General features: G+C 33.7%; 1 long non-coding RNA gene across 1 annotated transcript; it reads left to right on the top strand.

Moving 5' to 3' along the window:
• Positions 1–475: 475 nt before the first annotated feature.
• LOC111472484 lies at positions 476–17617 on the top strand. Its single transcript, XR_002715422.1, has 3 exons — positions 476–596; positions 17182–17186; positions 17605–17617. It is a non-coding gene; the product is annotated as an uncharacterized LOC111472484 (long non-coding RNA).
• Positions 17618–18556: the final 939 nt, after the last annotated feature.

Genomic DNA, 18556 nt, shown 5'->3' with positions numbered 1-18556 from the left:
TTTTTTTTTTTTTTTTTTGTGCTACCCGTTACAATCCTACTCTTTCAATCATTTACTTTCAATCGTTTATTTCAATATGAGACCTATGTGGGGTCTTTTGATGGCTTTTGGATCCTCTCCCTATCGGAGGTGTTTACATAAATCAATATCACGGTGAACTTCTAAAAAAAAAAATAGGATTGTAATTTTATTTCGAACATGATGGACTTATTCTAGTACCATAATACTAAAAATGATTTATAGTTTTGTTTGATTTCTAACTTTTTATTCCTATTTTTCTCTTTTTTTTTTTAATCCTAAAATTGATGTTATATAGTGAGCCCGGAGAACTTATATATAAGCTTAGAACTATGTCTTATATCTCTAATCTCTGGGTTAAGAGCGTATCATTTCATCTTTCAATGAACAATTCTTTAACCAAAAGTAAAATTATGAGAGTTTATGCTTAAAGTGGACAATATCATTCCATTGCAGAGGTTTGTGATTTCTAACATAGTATCAGAGTCATGTACTTAACATAGCTCGGTTAATAGAATCCTCAAGTGTAGAACAAAGAAGTTATGAATCTCAAAGATGTAGTCAAAAGTGACTCAAGTGTCAAACAAAAAGTGTATTTTGTTGGAGGGTTGAGAGAAGGAGTCGAGCCTCGAGTAATGAAAGGTTGTTCGAGAGCTTCATAGGCCTCATAGGAGACTCTATGGTGTACTTTGTGTGAGGGGAGAATTGTTGAGGATTGTTGGGAGGGAGTCTCACGTTGGCTAATTAAGGGGATGATCATGAGTTTAAGTTTGGAATACATATCTATTTTTATGAGATCTTTTGGGAAAACAAAAAATAAAAAACAAAGTCATGATAGTTTATACTCAAAGTGGATGATATCATATCATTGTAGAAGTTCAGGATTCCTAACCCTTCTACCTTCTCTCAAAATCTTTTTTGTAGCTAAAACTTAGCCCAAATAGGGAGGATATTCCTACAATGTAGGAACAAAGAAAGAGACGGACATACCTCCTGAGACTCCGCCCTACCAAGTATGGACCTCCATCTTAGCGACCCAAAAAGAGCTTAAACGAATTAGAACAAGCCATAGAAGCGTTATGACAACAACAACATTTCTAAAAGGAGTATATTAGATTCACAAATCACTCTTACTAAGAAGACATCAAACCAAACAACTTTGGCCCCACGCACACCGTCCGACGATACGAGCAAGTAAAATGATCTAATTCATGAGCAACTTGCATTCGAAGAACAAAAACATGGGCCCAATAGAAGTAGAAGCTCTAAAGAACCTAACGAATAAGTTATAATTGATTAACGTATTAAAAACCCTAGCTAATCATCTTCTTATATGAGGAGTAACCTTTTTCGAAATACACAAACAATCAACATGCAAGAGTTTGCTCGAAATAAGAGGTAAATGAAGATATGTGAATGTTACCATTATAGATAAAAGAGTATCCAATGGGAACTATGTGAATGTTAAAAGCTCATCCAACTCACCAAGTGTCATAATCTACCACTATAGATAAAGGTTAGACCATTAGTCTTTTTTTTTTCCCCTTTAATCTCATTTTGGAGTGTCCATAGTGTACCAAGATTGAACCAAGATAGTTAGTATCATAAGCCAATCAAATTAAGACACATGGAGGTTTGAAAAAATAAGAGTGGGAGGGGTTTTGCTTGTTTTTAAAATTAAAAAAAAAAAAAAAACTAAGTATATATATTAATATATTAGAATTAGAATATTTGAATTTAAAATTAAAGAAACCACTCCATATGGCAGGTTATGATTGGTAATTATTAAAAAAATAATTATTATAATAAAAGAAATCTTTCAAAATACTATATTGTTATTATTATTATTATTTAAAGAAAGAAACAGCCCTAGTCATTATTATCAAGGAAAGAAATTTATTTTTTTTTACTGTTGGTCATTATTACTATTATTATTTTAAATCAAAAAAAAAAATTTCCAATTTCGCTATGATTTTTATTTGCAGTCCTTGTATTTAAACTCATCCACCTCTCTATAATCAACCCACATATATTTTTTTTTTTGAACCCTCCAAGTTTCTAATTTTTATTTTTTATAATTTTCTATTGTATTGTGAATATATTATTACGAGTATTCAAATTATAAATCTATTTCCCAGTTGTGACTTTTTTATTCTAAGTCGTGGAAAGGATTGAGCTTGCTTTTAGTAGAAAAAACGTTTTGTTATGATACGTGAAAAAAGTTGGTTTTTATTCAAATTTCCAAGAAGCGCTGGGAGAGTGAAGTATGAACCACTATAAAAACTGTGAGTTTATATTCTCTAACTCTTTCATATTTAATAGTGAAATTACTCATTTAAAATACTATTCATCCTGCTCTAAGGTTGCCATATCGATCCAACATAAGCAACAATGGAAAACGACACAAAACTCCTTATGTGAAGAAAAAAGAGTGTATTTATGTTGTGATTAATTATTATACAAAGTTCAACACCAAATTTAAATATAAATAGCAACAAATCTAAAGAATTCATATAAAATAGAAAATTTAAAATTAATTAATTATCTTGATGGTGTCCTACGTCATTCTTAACCATCACATGCAATAAAAGCTTAGGGATTACCATTATTAAAATTAATAAGTTTTCAAAAAAATATTATGTTTGTAATTATCTTTTATACAATGTTTTATTGTAATTCATTTAATGAAACCCAAATCCGTGAATATCTTAATCAATTCAAAATCTTTCCTAAAATACTTAAAATTAATAAAATAATACCTAAAAAATACATAACATTACAAAAGAATATATATATAAATAAAACTTTTTTATAATAAAAAAAAAAACCGAATAATAATAATGAAATCGACCTTGAAACAGATACGAACGAACATCTATAATAAAGTGGAGGGAATAGAACGACATAAAGAATAATTGAAGGGAGAAATATAAAGAACGATTGAAAGTCATAGTAGCACATGGGATGTTTGTAAACCCGAAGTAATTTGAGTTTTTTTTTTTTTATTTAAAATATTGGAAATTTTTAAGGAAAAATAATAATAACATAATTAGAGACATTCCCAATAAAGTTGTTTTGTTGTTGCTTTTTTCTTTGCTTGGGTTTCAATATAATCTTTTATTTTCTTTTGAGCATTGCAATTGCAGTTTTAGTTGCATGTGCTTCTGCCCTCTTTTTGCCTCGCCCATAATCTAATCTCAAACTTATATGGTCCCTATTGGCTAAGTGTTTTATTTTGTCCCAAACTGATGCAAATTTTAATGGCTATCTTTGTTTTCTAATGGTGAGATTGAACGAAACATTCGTTATCAGAGTGTGGAAACCTCTTCCTGCAGACATGTTATAAAAATCGAAAAAGAAAGCCTAAAGAGGATAATATCTGCTAGTGGTGGGCTTGGGGCGTTACAAATGGTATCAGAGCAAGACATCGAACGATGTGCTAGTGAAGAGATTGTTCTTCGAAGGGGGTAGACACAAGTTGGTGTGCTAGTAAGGATACTGGGCCCCGAAGGGGGGTGGATTTGGTAGGGGTCATACATTGATTGGAGAAAGGAACGAGTGCCAACGATGACGCCTGAAAGGAGATGAACGGTGAGATCTCACATTGGTTGGAGAGGAGAATGAAACATCCTTTGAAAGGGCGTGTTAACCTATTCCTAACAACCCTAAAGAGGATGGATTGTGAGATTTTAAATCAGTTTGGAGAGGAGAAAAAAACACTCCAATTTTTTAAATCAAGATTTTGTTGAAGTTGATGGAATGATGGTTACTTGCAATGGTTAAGTTTTTATTTCAATAAATTTTTTCATAAATTCACTTAATTTTCGAGCAATAAAAGTAATAGGAAAAAAAAAAAAAAAAGTTTCAAACGATTCAATTCGATTCTCTACTTATTACTTTAATATTATGACAATGTATACTTGCACCACCACTTGTGATATTTGCACCACCACTTGTGATATTTTTGTGCAATTTTTATGTATATTTTCACAAGCTATTAGGTACGTGTATTTTTCTTATATTAGACCACTGTTTGACGGTAATTCGCTCCAATTTTGATATTAACCCTAATAAGGTTTGAATTAGGACCAACTAGTATAAGTTTCGGAGATTTGAAGCACCGAATGGGCAAAAAATAGAAGCAGACATAACATGTACAACTATGTAATTACCAATTGAATTCTCTTAAGCAGCACTTATAGGGATGACTAAGATACGTTAGCATGCAAACATGATCGATTTCATACAACTAAAAATGCATGTTTAGAGCATGCAAATATAGCTTTTAACTATCAACAAAACCACCAATATATTCAAATAGTTCAAGTTTTCTAAACCCTTCCCTGTTTTCCAAACATGTTATGCATGGTTGGTTTTTTTTTAACTCCCCCTCCTCATGGCAATAGCAAGTTGCTCCATATTATCCTCTTTTTTTCCTTCCTTATAACAGCTCACTCCAAATCATGAGTAGGAGAATTGTGTTCATAATCTTTCAACTATTAAGATGCATAAGCAATAACTCTTACGCAATCCACCCCATTTTAAGAAGCATCATTGTAAATTATTCGATTGTCAGTTCCTTCAGATACAGTAAGTACTGGTGTTATCGCCAATTTTTCCTTAAGTTCTTGAAAACTTCTTTCACAATTTCAACTTCATTCTAATGTCTTTCCTTTTCTAGTTAGCTGAGTCATTGACGTCACAATTTTCACTAGGTCTTTAATAAATCGCCTATAATATCCTACTAAACTGAGAAAACTTCTCACCTCTATTGTTGGTCAAGCCCAACCTAAACTCCCTCCACCTTTGTTGGGTCCACAACAATGTTGGAAATGGCCTAACGAAATATGTCAAAACAAATAAAAACAAATAGAGGAGTAAAAGAATCATTTGAGGAGAGAGATCTTTTGAAACAAGGAACCTTAAAGCACTTTAGCTTTTCAATTCTCTTTGTTGCTGTTGTGAAAAAACATACATCTTATGAGTATTTATAGGAGAGAAAACACTAATTTGCTTCAACTTTTTCTTCAAGTTAAGAACCTTTAACAATCTTCTTAATTAAATCATAAAACTTGGTCCACAACCACAAAATTTGTTCCACAATTTGGTAACTACTAATAATTCTCCTATATTATCCACTATTGTCCATAAGTGAGTAACTTATTCTACTAAGTCTACTAACCACTCTCCTCAAGTTACTCCAATAGTTAGTGACTTGTTCTACTAAGTCAAGTTTATAAGTTCACAATCTCCTCTGTAAACTTGACTTTGTTAAAGATTCTTCACTTTCAGTAGTTCCTGCATCTCTGCAAACTTAACCCTGGCTAGAGCCTTGGTTAGAATATCTGCACGTTGTTCTCTAGTGCATATGAAGTCCACAATGATTTGTCTCTTCTCAACACACTTATGGATGAAGTGGAAGCAAGTGTCAATGTGTTTGCTGCATCCTTGAAATACCAGATTCTTCATTTTTGTCTACGTAGAGAGTTACCCGCTTTAGTTCACTTCTAGTCACTTTACTCAACAAATTTCTCAGCCACAATGCTTGGCACGACGCCGCAGTTTTTGCCATGAATTCGACCTCATAGGAAGATAGTGCCGCAGTTTGCTTCTTCTAAGATTTCCATGAGATTAAATTTTCGTTGAGATAAAACGTCATTCCTGCCTTGCCTTTTCTATCGTCAATGTCTCCAGCTAAATCACTATCGGTAAAACCAACTAGTTTTTCATAACCTCGCCCTTTTTGATACTTCAACTTTTAGCTTGTGGTTTCCTTCACATAGCGGAGAATGTGCTTAAGTTCTTGATGATGCATCATAGTGCTTTTTCATGTGCCTACTCACTAGTCCAACAATATATGAAAGGTTCAGACAAGTATGCGTCAAGTACCTTAGACTTCCGATGACACGCCTATACTTAGTGGAATTCACCAAGCTTCCTTCAACATCTTTCCCGAGTTGTAACTTTGTTTCCATGGGATACTTGGTTGGATTGCACTCTGCCTCTTAAATGGTTGCAACAACTTCTTAGCATAGGCCAATTGCTTTAGCATGATGCAATCTTTCCTTTGGTCCACTTCAATACCAAGGTAGTACGTGAGTAACCTGAGATCAGTCATCTCAAATTCTTTCATCATTTGCTGGTTGAACTCTTTGGTGTCTTCCACACTTGTACCAGTGACGGTCAAGTAATCAACGTAGGCCAACTACGAGTATTTCAACCCCATTGTTTCTTGTATACACTACTTATTCTTGTGAGCATTTCATGAAGTTAAGACTCTTTAAACTCTTGTCTAGATGTATGTTCCATGCCCTCAGTGCTTGCCGTAAACCGTAGAGGGCCTTTGACAATTTGTACACTTTTTTCTCTTCGACTTTGATGACGAACCCTTCAAGTTGGGCAACATACACTTCTTCTTGGAGGTCATCATTTAGGAATGCTGATTTGACGTCCAAGTGATGGATCATCCACCCGTGTTGAGTTGTGAGGACAAGAATCAACTTTATAGTATCCAGTCTAGACATAGGCACGAAAACCTCCTCAAAATCAACTCCTTGTCGTCGTACATATCCCTTCGCCACGAGTCTTGTTTTATGCTTGATGACATTTCGTTCACTATTCTCTTCAACTTAAACACCCATTTCAAACCGATGGGCTTGTTTCTAGATGATAAGTTAGTCATTGTCCACGTTTTGTTCTTCTCAATGGCCTCAAGCTCCTTTTGCACGATCTCTTTCCACATCGTCTCAGTTGCTGTCTCACTGGAGGATGTCGGCTCCTCGGCCGTGACCACACTAACTCTTTGGGATCCAATTCTTCTTCAAGCGTATCCGCATCAATTTCAGCAAGAGAATGAAACTTCTTTGATCCATCCTTTGTTGTGGATCCTCCTTTGCTCTCACCTGAGCTCTCTGGTTCTAGTGAATTCATCACGTCTTTCGTTGTCACCGGTGATGATATTTGTGGATTTGTTGGTGTCACTGTCGGTGTACTTTCTAGGTTTGCTGTATCTCACTCTTCTTCCAAGGCAGTGAACGATGAATAGTCTGTTTGTTATCGCCAACACTGCACCAATCCACTTATTCTCTTCTTTGAATATAACATCTCTACTTGCATAAATTTTCTCATGTTGCGGATCATACAGCCTGTGTGTCTTGGTTCTATCCTCTACGCTAAAGTAGACCATCTTTTGGCTTCTATCATCAAGCTTTTTGATGGCTCTGCAGTCTTAACATGTGTTGTACAACCGAAGACTCTTAGGTACTCGAAGTGAGGTGTCTTACCGAACGGCCGAACCATGCTTTGTAGGGGCTGCAAGTGTCTAGCGTCTTTGTCGGTGAACAGTGTAAAAGATAAACTGCATGTCGTATTGCCTCACCCCAGAAGATCGCCGGAAATTACATGCTCTTGAGTAAGTTTTTGTAGTGTTCATAATGGTGCTATTTTTTTGTTTGATCACACCGTTTTGTTGTGGAGTGTAAGGTGCAATGAGTTGACATTTGATACCTTCCTCTCCGCAAAACTTTGAGAAGTTATGAGATAAAAACTCGTCACACCAATTGGTGCGCAAGGTTTTCAGCTTGTGATCAGACTCGTTTGCAACGATTCTTTGAACTTTTTGAACGCACATAATTTCTCTTCTTTTTCTTTGAGAATGTAAACCCACATCCAACGAATATAATCATTAACAAGTAAGAGAAAATAATTGTTACCAACAATTGATGATGGAGTGATCGGACTACACAAATCTGCATGAACCAGTTGTAGTGGTCACTCCGCATGAAAACCGATTTGAGCTGGAAATGACAGTCTTGTTTGTTTGGAGACTAGACAACTTTCACATAGCTCGTTCGAGTATATGATTTTGGGTTGTTGGGATTTATGCCCTAAAGCCTCTGTAATTAATTATTTAGTTTTTAACAATAGTTTTTATATTTTATTTGTAATTTAATTGTTATCCATTGTATAGACATTCAAGGGTATTAATGTAATCTTGAACAGTATGTAGTTGACATACAAAGGACCGTGTTCAAGTAATAACCTAAAGAATCTATAGTATCTGGATAAAGTTGGGTGCCTTATCCTTGTAACACTATTGATACAGACCACTTTGTAATCGGTACAAATGATTTGATTCAAATCGTTCATGTGGAGACATGTAAGTGGGGTATTCTATACTCGTTCATGTGGAGACATGTAAGTGGGGTATCCTATACAATGAGTTTGTATACGTCTGGACCAAGAAATATTTAATCTCTCTTTATAAATCCGTTAATTGAGAAGATTAATACATGATGATCATATGTGACTCGATCTTCATCCTAAGTGAGTTATGAATTCCTGCTTGTGAGGGATTGTCCTTCGATTTACATGGATGAGGATGACTCTGTTAACGATTCAATATGCCTAACATTTTGGGGACTTGACCAAATAGGAGATTGGGATGATCATGGAATGGAATTCACTCTTTTCCATATAAGGAAAGTAGATGAGTTGTTCTTTAAGTACTAAATTCGGGACGTGAATAATGGGACCCCACCCTCTCATTGACCCGAGAGGGTCTTGGTTTACGATTGGATCATAAACAAATTGTTCATTAGAGAATCAGTGATATTTAAGGTGAAAGATATAATTACAATGGTAAAACAAACTTTTGACCCCGTTGTAATTATGAATAACTTGTGAAGGATCAACTTGCTTGTAATTATATCAATTGACATAACTTGTTCTACAATGCATACGAGTGCAACTCTAGGTCGATAGTGGAGTGACCTATAATTAATGAATGAAAATTAATTAATTAAAGAGTTTAATTAAATAATTTTATATCGTATAATCTATAGGTCCATAGAGTTCTTTGCTAGCTCATAGTAACTCTAAAATGTTCAATTTATTTGAAAGAAAAATTTGAAGGATTCAAATTGATATTTAATATATTAGATATATTAAATATAAAAAATAAATTTAATTTGAAATGACAAATTAATATTTAATATATTAGATATATAAAATAAATAGAGAAAATATATTTAATTTAAAGGGTTCAAATTAACATTAATATATTAGATATATTAAATATAAATGAAGAAAAATATATTAATTTGAAGCGTTCAAATTAAGATTTAATATATTAAATATATTAAAATAAAAATATATTTATTGTATTTGATACAATTAAATATTAAATAAATTAATATATTTTGATACATTAAATAAAAATATATTTGAAATTTGAATGAGATTCAAATTGGTTAAATATATATTAGAATATTTTATAATATTTAAATATGATTTGTATAAGCTATTATATCCTAATATATTAATATACAAATATATTATTTTGGCAAAGATTCTCCTAGAGTTCTTATAAATAGGACCCTCGGGTGAGCAAAAAACATAAGAATCTCTTCCACTTTCTTTAGAGAATGAAATTGCTCTAGAGAATTCTCAAAACTCTTCTCCAATCTCTTTGGGATTTTCTTTCAAAAGGCTCCCACAAGCCTTTGATCATGTGTTCGTGTCATAACAAGGAAGATCTTGTAGAATGTTGAAGAACTTTTGCATAGTTGGAATACTTCAAGGTGTCTTGCAACCTAGGATTTCTACAAAGGTAGAGTGTTTGCTCTTGAATTAATTGTTTTTGTTTTAATTCATAACAAAATCAAAACGGTTCCTAATGCTTTTGCTACATGGATGAAGAGTTCATTCCCTTCATGGGTAACTCCATAGCCATCTTCTTTTGATAAGCGTCAACCATGCTGGATTTTGCAAAGCTATAGGTCCTTCTAGAATCTTTGCAAATGTTTACAAAGAAAGCTAACTTAACGAATTGATTCTAACCAAGAGCTGGTTAGAAGATGAATGACTCTTAGATCGAACTTAGAATCTATGATGGTCACTCTTAGATTCCAAGACGACTCACTCTAGAATTAGCTTGATCAAAACTAATTCAATGAATCGATTTAAACATCAAACCTAAAGCAAGGTTTGAAAAAAAGAATAATACTAAAAAGGTATCAAGAAAACACAAAGATTTTGTTTGTATTCAACAATGATTCTCAAGCATGAATACTAGTTTTTAAATAGGCCAAAAAGATAACCTAAACATAACGAAGTTCATCTACCAACTACAAATTACAACTACCAATAAAAGCTTATAAATACAAATTGAAGAAAATAAGGCAAACATAAATTGTCTTAGGTAGGTAAAGTAACACTTTCTAATGTCAGCCACTCCATTATTTTCTTGATTTGATATGCTAATGCTATAAAGATTTTTGGACTCAAAAGTCTTTCTTTCAACTTGTACCCTAGCTAGCCTTTGAAGATGCAATGTATAGGCCTCTTGTATCTTCTTAGCCTTGCTTCTTGTAATTGGTCCTTTGGGTACATGAAAATGGTCAGTAGTTGAATTCATATCATCTTCTCAACCATCATTTTGAGCGTCTAAAAGTTCACGTGCCTAAGTCTTGCATGCCATAGCCAAGTTGGGTCTGCAAGTGTCGTTAGTAGAGAGGTGGGCAGGCTGGTCTCCAGTAGTGTCTTGTACAGCCGATTATGCGACTGTTTCCTTCATCAACAAGGTTTTGTTTATGTCAAACTTCTTGAAGAATGAGCCAACTAACTCTACTCTACATCTTTCTTTCCTCATCTGACTAAGACTGATAAAGTTACTCTTCAAATTTGGGATATAGTATATGTTGGTTAGTATTTGTTGGTCGTAATTCTTGCACCGGAACAAGAAAGGTCCTTTGCTTTGGATCAGTACAATTGATCCATCGTCAAAGTTCATGTTACCAATGAGTTTCTCATCAAGCTCCGATCTCCGATCATGTGGTTGTTTGTTCTGTTGTCAAGGTACCACATGATGGTCTTCACTCGGTCTTCTCCTTTTGTGAGAAGGTTCACCATAACCTTCTCTTCATTGAGCATCAACAAGTTGGGCATCTTCTCGCCCAACATCAGTGCCTGCTCTTGATCCTGCGTGAATGTGAGGTTTTCCTCCTCATCGCATTTCTTCTTGCGACACTCTACCGCAGCCCATATTTTCCACAAGAGTAACACTTGATCATACTCTTGTCCTTCTCCAGGGTTGACATTGTCATGAGTTTGTGAGGTATTGTTACGACCTCCTCTACCACCACGTCCGCTACATCCGCGACCACATCCACGACCTCTGTTTTCCTTTTTATGGCTCTCACGTCCCCTCGTACTTGAAAAAGAAAAGTTAACCACATCATTACTTTTCGTATGTGAGAGCCACTCCTCATGTGTGAGTAAGAGGTGTTTCTCCCCCTCTTAGATTTCATAACCATGACGTCTCTCCTTATGAACCTTAAGACAACCAATGACTTCCTCAATTGACATGTTTTTGAAGTTGCCGAACTGCTTAATGAAGGTAACAATCTGCATGAATCTTGGAGAACACCTCGAAGAAACTTCTTGACATCGAAGATCTTCTCCACCATTTCGCCTAATGAATGGATGCCGCTAACAATCGTTGTCAGCTTCATGGCAAAGTCGTATATTGACTCATTGGTGTTCATGCTTGAACTCACTCTTTAAGGTTTGCACCTTTGCTTCCTTGACGCATTCCACACCCACATGCATTATTTGCAACCTCTCCAACGCTGCATTTGCTAGGTCCTTCTCTGCCAACATGAGAAGAAAGTCCTCTGAGATTGCTTATAGATGGCGACAAGAGCTATCTTGTCCTTACGCTCCTCAATGTCACCATTCTCGATTGCGTCCCACAAGCCTTGTGTCTTTAAGTTGACGTTAGATAAATTCCTACCATTTAGTGAAAGTGATCCCTATTTTTTTTTTGTTAAAGCCACCTAATTAGAGTGACCCTGTCAAGTGGAAGGGATTTAATTATTTAAATAGGGTAAATGAATGAGAAACATATCATCCATTATTCAATAGTCTCTCTTTTTTTTTTTCGTTATTTTCTTCTTCAAAGATTTTCCTTCGGCTTTTTTTACCTCGTAACAATTTCCTTTGATTTGCTCGGTCAAAAACAACAATTGACACACATCTTTATCGACCATTCTGCATAGTTACTCTTCATGAGTAATAGGTACTGGAGCGTTACACTTTCCTCTTTTTCGCTCTTTATCGATCCTCCGGTGATTTTGTATGGTGATGAAATTTTTTTCGGCATCTTAGGAGTTCTGATACCAAATATTGAAAATGACTCACGATTGAAATATGTCAAAAAAAATAAAGGGAGCAAAAAGAACAATTTGAAGGGAGAGATTTTTTGGAAAAGGAACCTTAAGCACTTCACTTTTCAATACTCTTTGTTGTTATGAAAAAAACATACATCTCATGAGTATTTATAGCGGAGAAAATACTAACTTGCTTCCTCAACTTTCTCCTCAAGTTAAGAACCGCTAAGAATCTTCCTAATTAAATCATAACATTTGGTCCACAGCCACGAAACTTGTTCCATTATTTGACAACTACTACCAATTCTCCTATAGTTGTTTCATAAGTAAGTCAAGTTTATAAGTTCACAAGCAATGTCATCCTTGGATACCACATGACCAAAGAATACCAAATTTTGAAGTCAAAATTCACATTTAGAGAATTTGGCAAATAGTTTATATTCTCGTAGCACTAGCATGATCCTCCTCAAATGTTCATCATGCTCATCATCCACTTAGAGTAACCCAATATATCATCAATAAATACAATTACAAAGGAATCTAGGAAATTCTGAAATACTCGAATCAATCATCTCCATAAATATAGCAGGGGCATTAGTCAAACCAAAGGTCACCACAACAAACTCATAGTATCCATAACGAGTTCGAAAAGTTGTCTATGGTAAGTCCTCCTCTTTGACTCTTATCCGGTGATATCCTAAACGAAGATCAATCTTTGAAAATACTGCTGCAACTTGAAGCCAATCAAACAAATTACCCATATGTGGCAACAAATATTTATTTTTAACCGTTAATTTATTCAAATATGTATAATCAATATAGAGATGTAACATATCATCTTTCTTCTTCACAAACAGTACTGGAGCTTCTCATGGCGACACATTAGGTCATATGAACCTCAACTGCAACATTGCAGTTGCAGCTTCAATTCCTTTAATTTTACGGGAGTCAATCTTTAAGGAGCTTTAGAACTAGGTGTCATTTATGGTTCCAATTCAATACCAAAATTGACTTCTCGCTTTGGTGGCAAACCAGGTAATTCAGCATGGAAGACATCCAAGAATTCATTTACCACAGGCAAAGCTAATACATCCGTATTAACTCGTTTCACGTGTACAACACTAACAGGAACCCCAAAGCACCATGACTAATCAACTTCTTGGCTTTTAAAGAAGTTATAGTCTTGAGAATACTACCTGGCTTTGTACCCTGAAACTGAAAGCTCTTTCCCATTCGAGGTTGAAATACTTTTCTTTCTTGTAATAATCAATACTGACATGATGAGTAGATAGTCAATCCATACCCAAGATAACATCATAACATAGTATAACATCATAACATAGTGTAAGCATAGTAGCCACATATAGGTAAAATACATGTCACCACAGTACTAGCATCCTCCACTACTCTGCTCGTCGTGGCGTAGGCTTTACCTTGAGCCTGAGTTTGATCATCAGCACCTATCTGACCACCACCACTTCCTGGAGTGGCCTCTTAGGACACGTCACATTTGGATTCCTTGCACTTCGGCACATTCTGGCTAGATGATTACTTTTGCCACAGTTGAAACAAGTTTTATTTACTGCCCATGGTTCCTCACGAGTCCGCCCGCATCTTCCACAAACTTTCTTCCCAAATCGAAATGATTTCATCGAGATCTCCACTTAACTTGAAAGTGAATAAATTCTTAAATCGAGATGATTTCAACTCAAGAATGAAGATAGAACAAATTTATTTTGATGATCAATATCAAGAGTAAAAAAAACTTAATTTTTAACCTCAAGTTTCAAATCAATCAACAAGATAGCTTGATTAATTTTACTCGAATGACTTCAACGTGCAAATCAAGACACAAAAAATGTAAATCAATAAGCTCATGGCTTAAAAAGCATGATACGCCACTTTCATTCAAATATTCAAAATGTCGGAACATTTTCATGGTAAAACAACAACATAATTGACCATTTATACCATTGAAAATGAATCATAGAGTAACCAATAGTCAATTGAAAAGTTGTAATTCTCATGTCCATTAATACCGTTACGTTCTCGAGCTAAATTGTAACTTAAAGCTTTAAACAATGAAACATCTCTAAATTCGTGAATTAATATTCTATTTTGTTGTCATCTTATAATAATTAGGTTATAATCTCGTCATCCACCTCTAAATTTTTGTGACAAGACTAAAGTGCTTTATTTCGTATCATTATATCTTTATCAAAATTTTCCATCAAAGTATATCTACCTAAAAGATTTCATTATAATAGAATTATTCTTCCAGCCTAGCTTCGTGGAAACAATTAAAAAAAAAAAAAAATAATTTTCAAAGGAATATTTTTTTTAGTACAAAGGTCATTGGATCTCGTAAAGTTGCATTGCTTTTAGGAATTGCATATTAATTTATATTTTCATTTATAAAATATTTGATTTAATATTAATTTTGGATAATTTATAATTTTAAATGTGGCTAATCAAGACCATTGTCGGATTAATAATTAAATAATCTCTTGAAATATCAAATATTGACTGTTTTTATAGTTGTACGAAAAACATTATATTTCTATTACTCCACCGACCCATGAGAAAAATGTACTTTATTATTTTTATAAAAATTAAACCAAAGTGTAAAGGAAAAATGAGTTTTTGCTTAAACTAGGAAATATATTTCTCGAAAATATGATGTTGATAATGTTGTAGATCGAGGATTTAAGATTTTGATTTAGCACTTAATGATTCTAAAATTCTTCTATAATCTGGTCGCCCTCCATAACCCTCGAACTATTTTTGGAGTGAAAATTATGTTCACGAACTAATATGATTCTTCCAGCTTTGTCTTCTCTCACATGCTTCCTAAAAAAATTTACACGAGGTCATCCAACATAAGCTCGTTCTTGAACCATATCATATGACAAGGATTTCGCTCTAATACCATTGTAACACCACAAGTAGATTCGATCCCTTACATCTCTAATATTCTTCTGTGTCCTCTGGGACTTAGTCACGCTGTCCTATTTTGCTCTAAATGTGGTGCTCTTTTATGGTTTTGTAAATAATTAAAATTAACGTAAAATATCTCTAAATATATGTTAATACAATTTAATATTATTAGTTAAAAGTATTTTTAAGGAAATTTTCTATTTTTGTGGGAATTTTTTGAAAAGTGCAAGGGTCTTCTTATGATTTTAAAAAAAATATGAAAAAAAAAAAAGAAAAAAAAAAAAGTCTTTCCATGATTTTAAAAAGTGGGGAGGAAATATAAAAAATTGCTTCCGAGGTGATGGGAGTTGAACTTTACAAAACACGAGCATCAATCTTGTCAAAAGTAGACAAATTTTCTAGTTTTTTTTTTCAATAAAAATGGCAAATAGTTTAGGCAACATGAACCATGTCACAATCTCTAGATATCTTTCTTTTATCTTTCTAACTTTCTTTTGCTCCTCCCCTAACATCTAGGGCCAAAGCTCACAGTCTTTCAAGTCCACAGGCCCACCAAGAGAGTATCCCAAAAGGGTTAGAGAACGAGCTCATTCGTGCGGGGTCGAGGACGGTAGACGACTAATTAGTAAGTGAAGGAACTTCCCGAGCTAGCCACGGTCGGGCGAAGGATTCAGAGTCACTTTCCATGATTTCGACCAACTAAATGTATAATATTGATACCTATGTAGATGGTTAAAAGATATGAATAAAGAGTTTCATCCTTCGTGAAGGTATGCAATTATCGTTGTCACTCTCTATTACTCTGATCCAATACTCACCTAGACGTTGGAAGTTGCTTGGGCTCGTACCAAACTAGTATGGGAATGTAATAACCCTAAATTTCTACTTGTCTAGAGTCGTCACTGCTATCATAGCATAATCATTTTTATGTGAAAATAAGCGTTTAAACTCCTTCATAAACCAAAAACTTCATCTTAAAACATAGTCATGAACTTACGTGTTTGAAAATATCTTTAAAACGACACAACAATAAACTAAATGAAATAAATACACTTAAATTAGAAACATCATATTCTAGTGTAAGTCTAAGAAAATAAGTGCCACTACCCTATGTATGTGTCATGGTCTTGAATTGCGATGTCATCGTCAGCCATACATGAATGCCTTGCTTTACCTGAAATAGAAGTAGCACGTGGGTGGCTGGTGTATTTTAAGAAATACTTAGTAAGTGATCCCACTATTAGGGTTGGAAGCAAACACACACAATCATTGGTGGGACCTATCATATTCGTCTATATTTCTTAGGCGGCTATCCTAAACGGACTAATTGAATGTGTATTTACTGTTTTACACATGGTCTACACGTGCAAGTATGGACCCACCAATTGGTTTACACACCTCCTAGGACCCTTTCTTGTTGGGCAAGCACTCTCCGGTAATAGAGAGTTTGACAACTTCCTCTAGCGACACGTGTCACTGCTGCAGACGCCGACTCCTTCAACTCCAGCGCTTGGCTTGGTTTCGCATAGTCTCTCAACTTACAAACGGCATATTCGGCTCGGTTTGATATTTTTGACGTTGACCTTTTTATTTTTTACCCTTTAGTTGAATTGGACATTAATTAAGCAAATTGAGGTCTATATAATGTCCTATTTTTAAGTGGTTGAATTAAGTTAGAAATATGAATTGTTGAGGAAATGAGATAACGTTCTAATAGGAAAAAACTCTCAATGATACTTGGAACAACTTCGAGGGACGAATTCAAACGTACTCGAGTTAGGAAAAACGTCGGCTAAGGCCAACCAAGTAAGTGGTGCTACTATCAAGTCAGTTAAAAGACTTGCTTTATGTATGACAACTCTGTTGGGATTTATGCCCAGCCTCGTAATTAATTATTTAGTTTTTAACAATAACTTTTATTATTTTATTTGTAATTTAATTTTTATCCATGGTAAGAAAATCCAAGGTTATTAATGTATCTTGAACAATATGTGGTTGACATACAAGAGAATCATGTTCAAGTAATAACCTAAAAAGTTTATAGTATATGGATAAGGTTGAGTGTCTTATCCTGGTAACACTATAGATACGATCCACTTTGTAATTGTTACAAATGATTTGATCCAAATCGTTCATGTGGAAACATGTAAGTGGGGGTATCCTATACAATGAGTTTGTATAAGACTGGACCAAGAAATATTTAATCTCTCTTTATAAATCCGTTATTTGAGAGGATTAATCTTTCACATGAGGATCATATGCGACTCGATCTTAATCCTAAGTGAGTTATGAACTCCTACCTGTGAGGATTTGTCCTTTAATTTACATGGGTGAGAATGACTCTTATAACCAATTCAATATGCCTATTATCTTGGGGACTTGACCAAATAGGGAGTTGGAATATAATAGGATGAGATGTAATTCACTTCTTTCTATATAAGGAAAATAGATGAGTTTTCTGTTAAGTACTTATTTCCAGACTTGAACAATGGCCCCACCCTCTCATTTGCGAGAGAGGCACTTAGTTTATGATTGGATCATAAACAAATTGTTCACTAGAGAATCAATGGTACTTAAGGTGAAAGATGTAATTATAGAGGTAAAACAGACTTTTGACCTAGCTGTAATTATGAACAACTTGTGAAGGATCGATTTGCTCGTAATAATTATATCAATGGACACAACTTGTTCTATGGTACATAAGAGTGCAACTCTAGGTCTATAGTGGATTGACCTATAATTAATAATTAATGAATGAAAATTGATTAATTAATTTTGTATCATTGAAGCTCAGAGTCTTTAGGTCCATAAGATCCCCTTGCAAGCTTATAGTAACTTAAAAGGTTTAATTTATTTAAAAGAAAATTTGAAGGGTTCGTATTGATATTTAATATATTAGATATATTAAATATAAAGGAGAAAATAAATTTAATTTAAAATGTCAAATTAATATTTAATATATGAGATATATTAAATAAATATTAAAAATATATTTAATTTGAATGGTTGAAATTAATATTAATATATTAGATATATTAAATAAAAATGAAAAAAAATATTAATTTGAAGGGTTCAAATTAATATTTAATATATTTCATATATTAAAGGAAAAATATATTCTTTGTATTGTATTCGATACAATTAAATATTAAATCAATTAATATTTTGATACATTAAATAAATATATGTTTAATTAATTTCAATATCATTGAAATTAATTAAATATATATTAAGATATCTTATAATATTTAAATATGATTTGTATAAGTTATTATATTCTAATATATTAAATAGCAAAATATATTATTTGACAAATATTCTCATCTCTATAAATAGGACATTCTAGTTGAGCAAAAAAGATACATCAATCTCTCCTACTTTCTCTTGAGAATGAAATTACACCTCCAGAGAATTCTCAAAATCTTTCTTCT

Source organism: Cucurbita maxima, unplaced genomic scaffold (genome assembly GCF_002738345.1).
Source record: "Cucurbita maxima cultivar Rimu unplaced genomic scaffold, Cmax_1.0 Cma_Scf00074, whole genome shotgun sequence".
Classification (NCBI taxonomy): Eukaryota; Viridiplantae; Streptophyta; class Magnoliopsida; order Cucurbitales; family Cucurbitaceae; genus Cucurbita; species Cucurbita maxima.
Note: the sequence above shows the minus strand (reverse complement) of the source record. Positions and strands in the feature narration are given on the sequence as shown.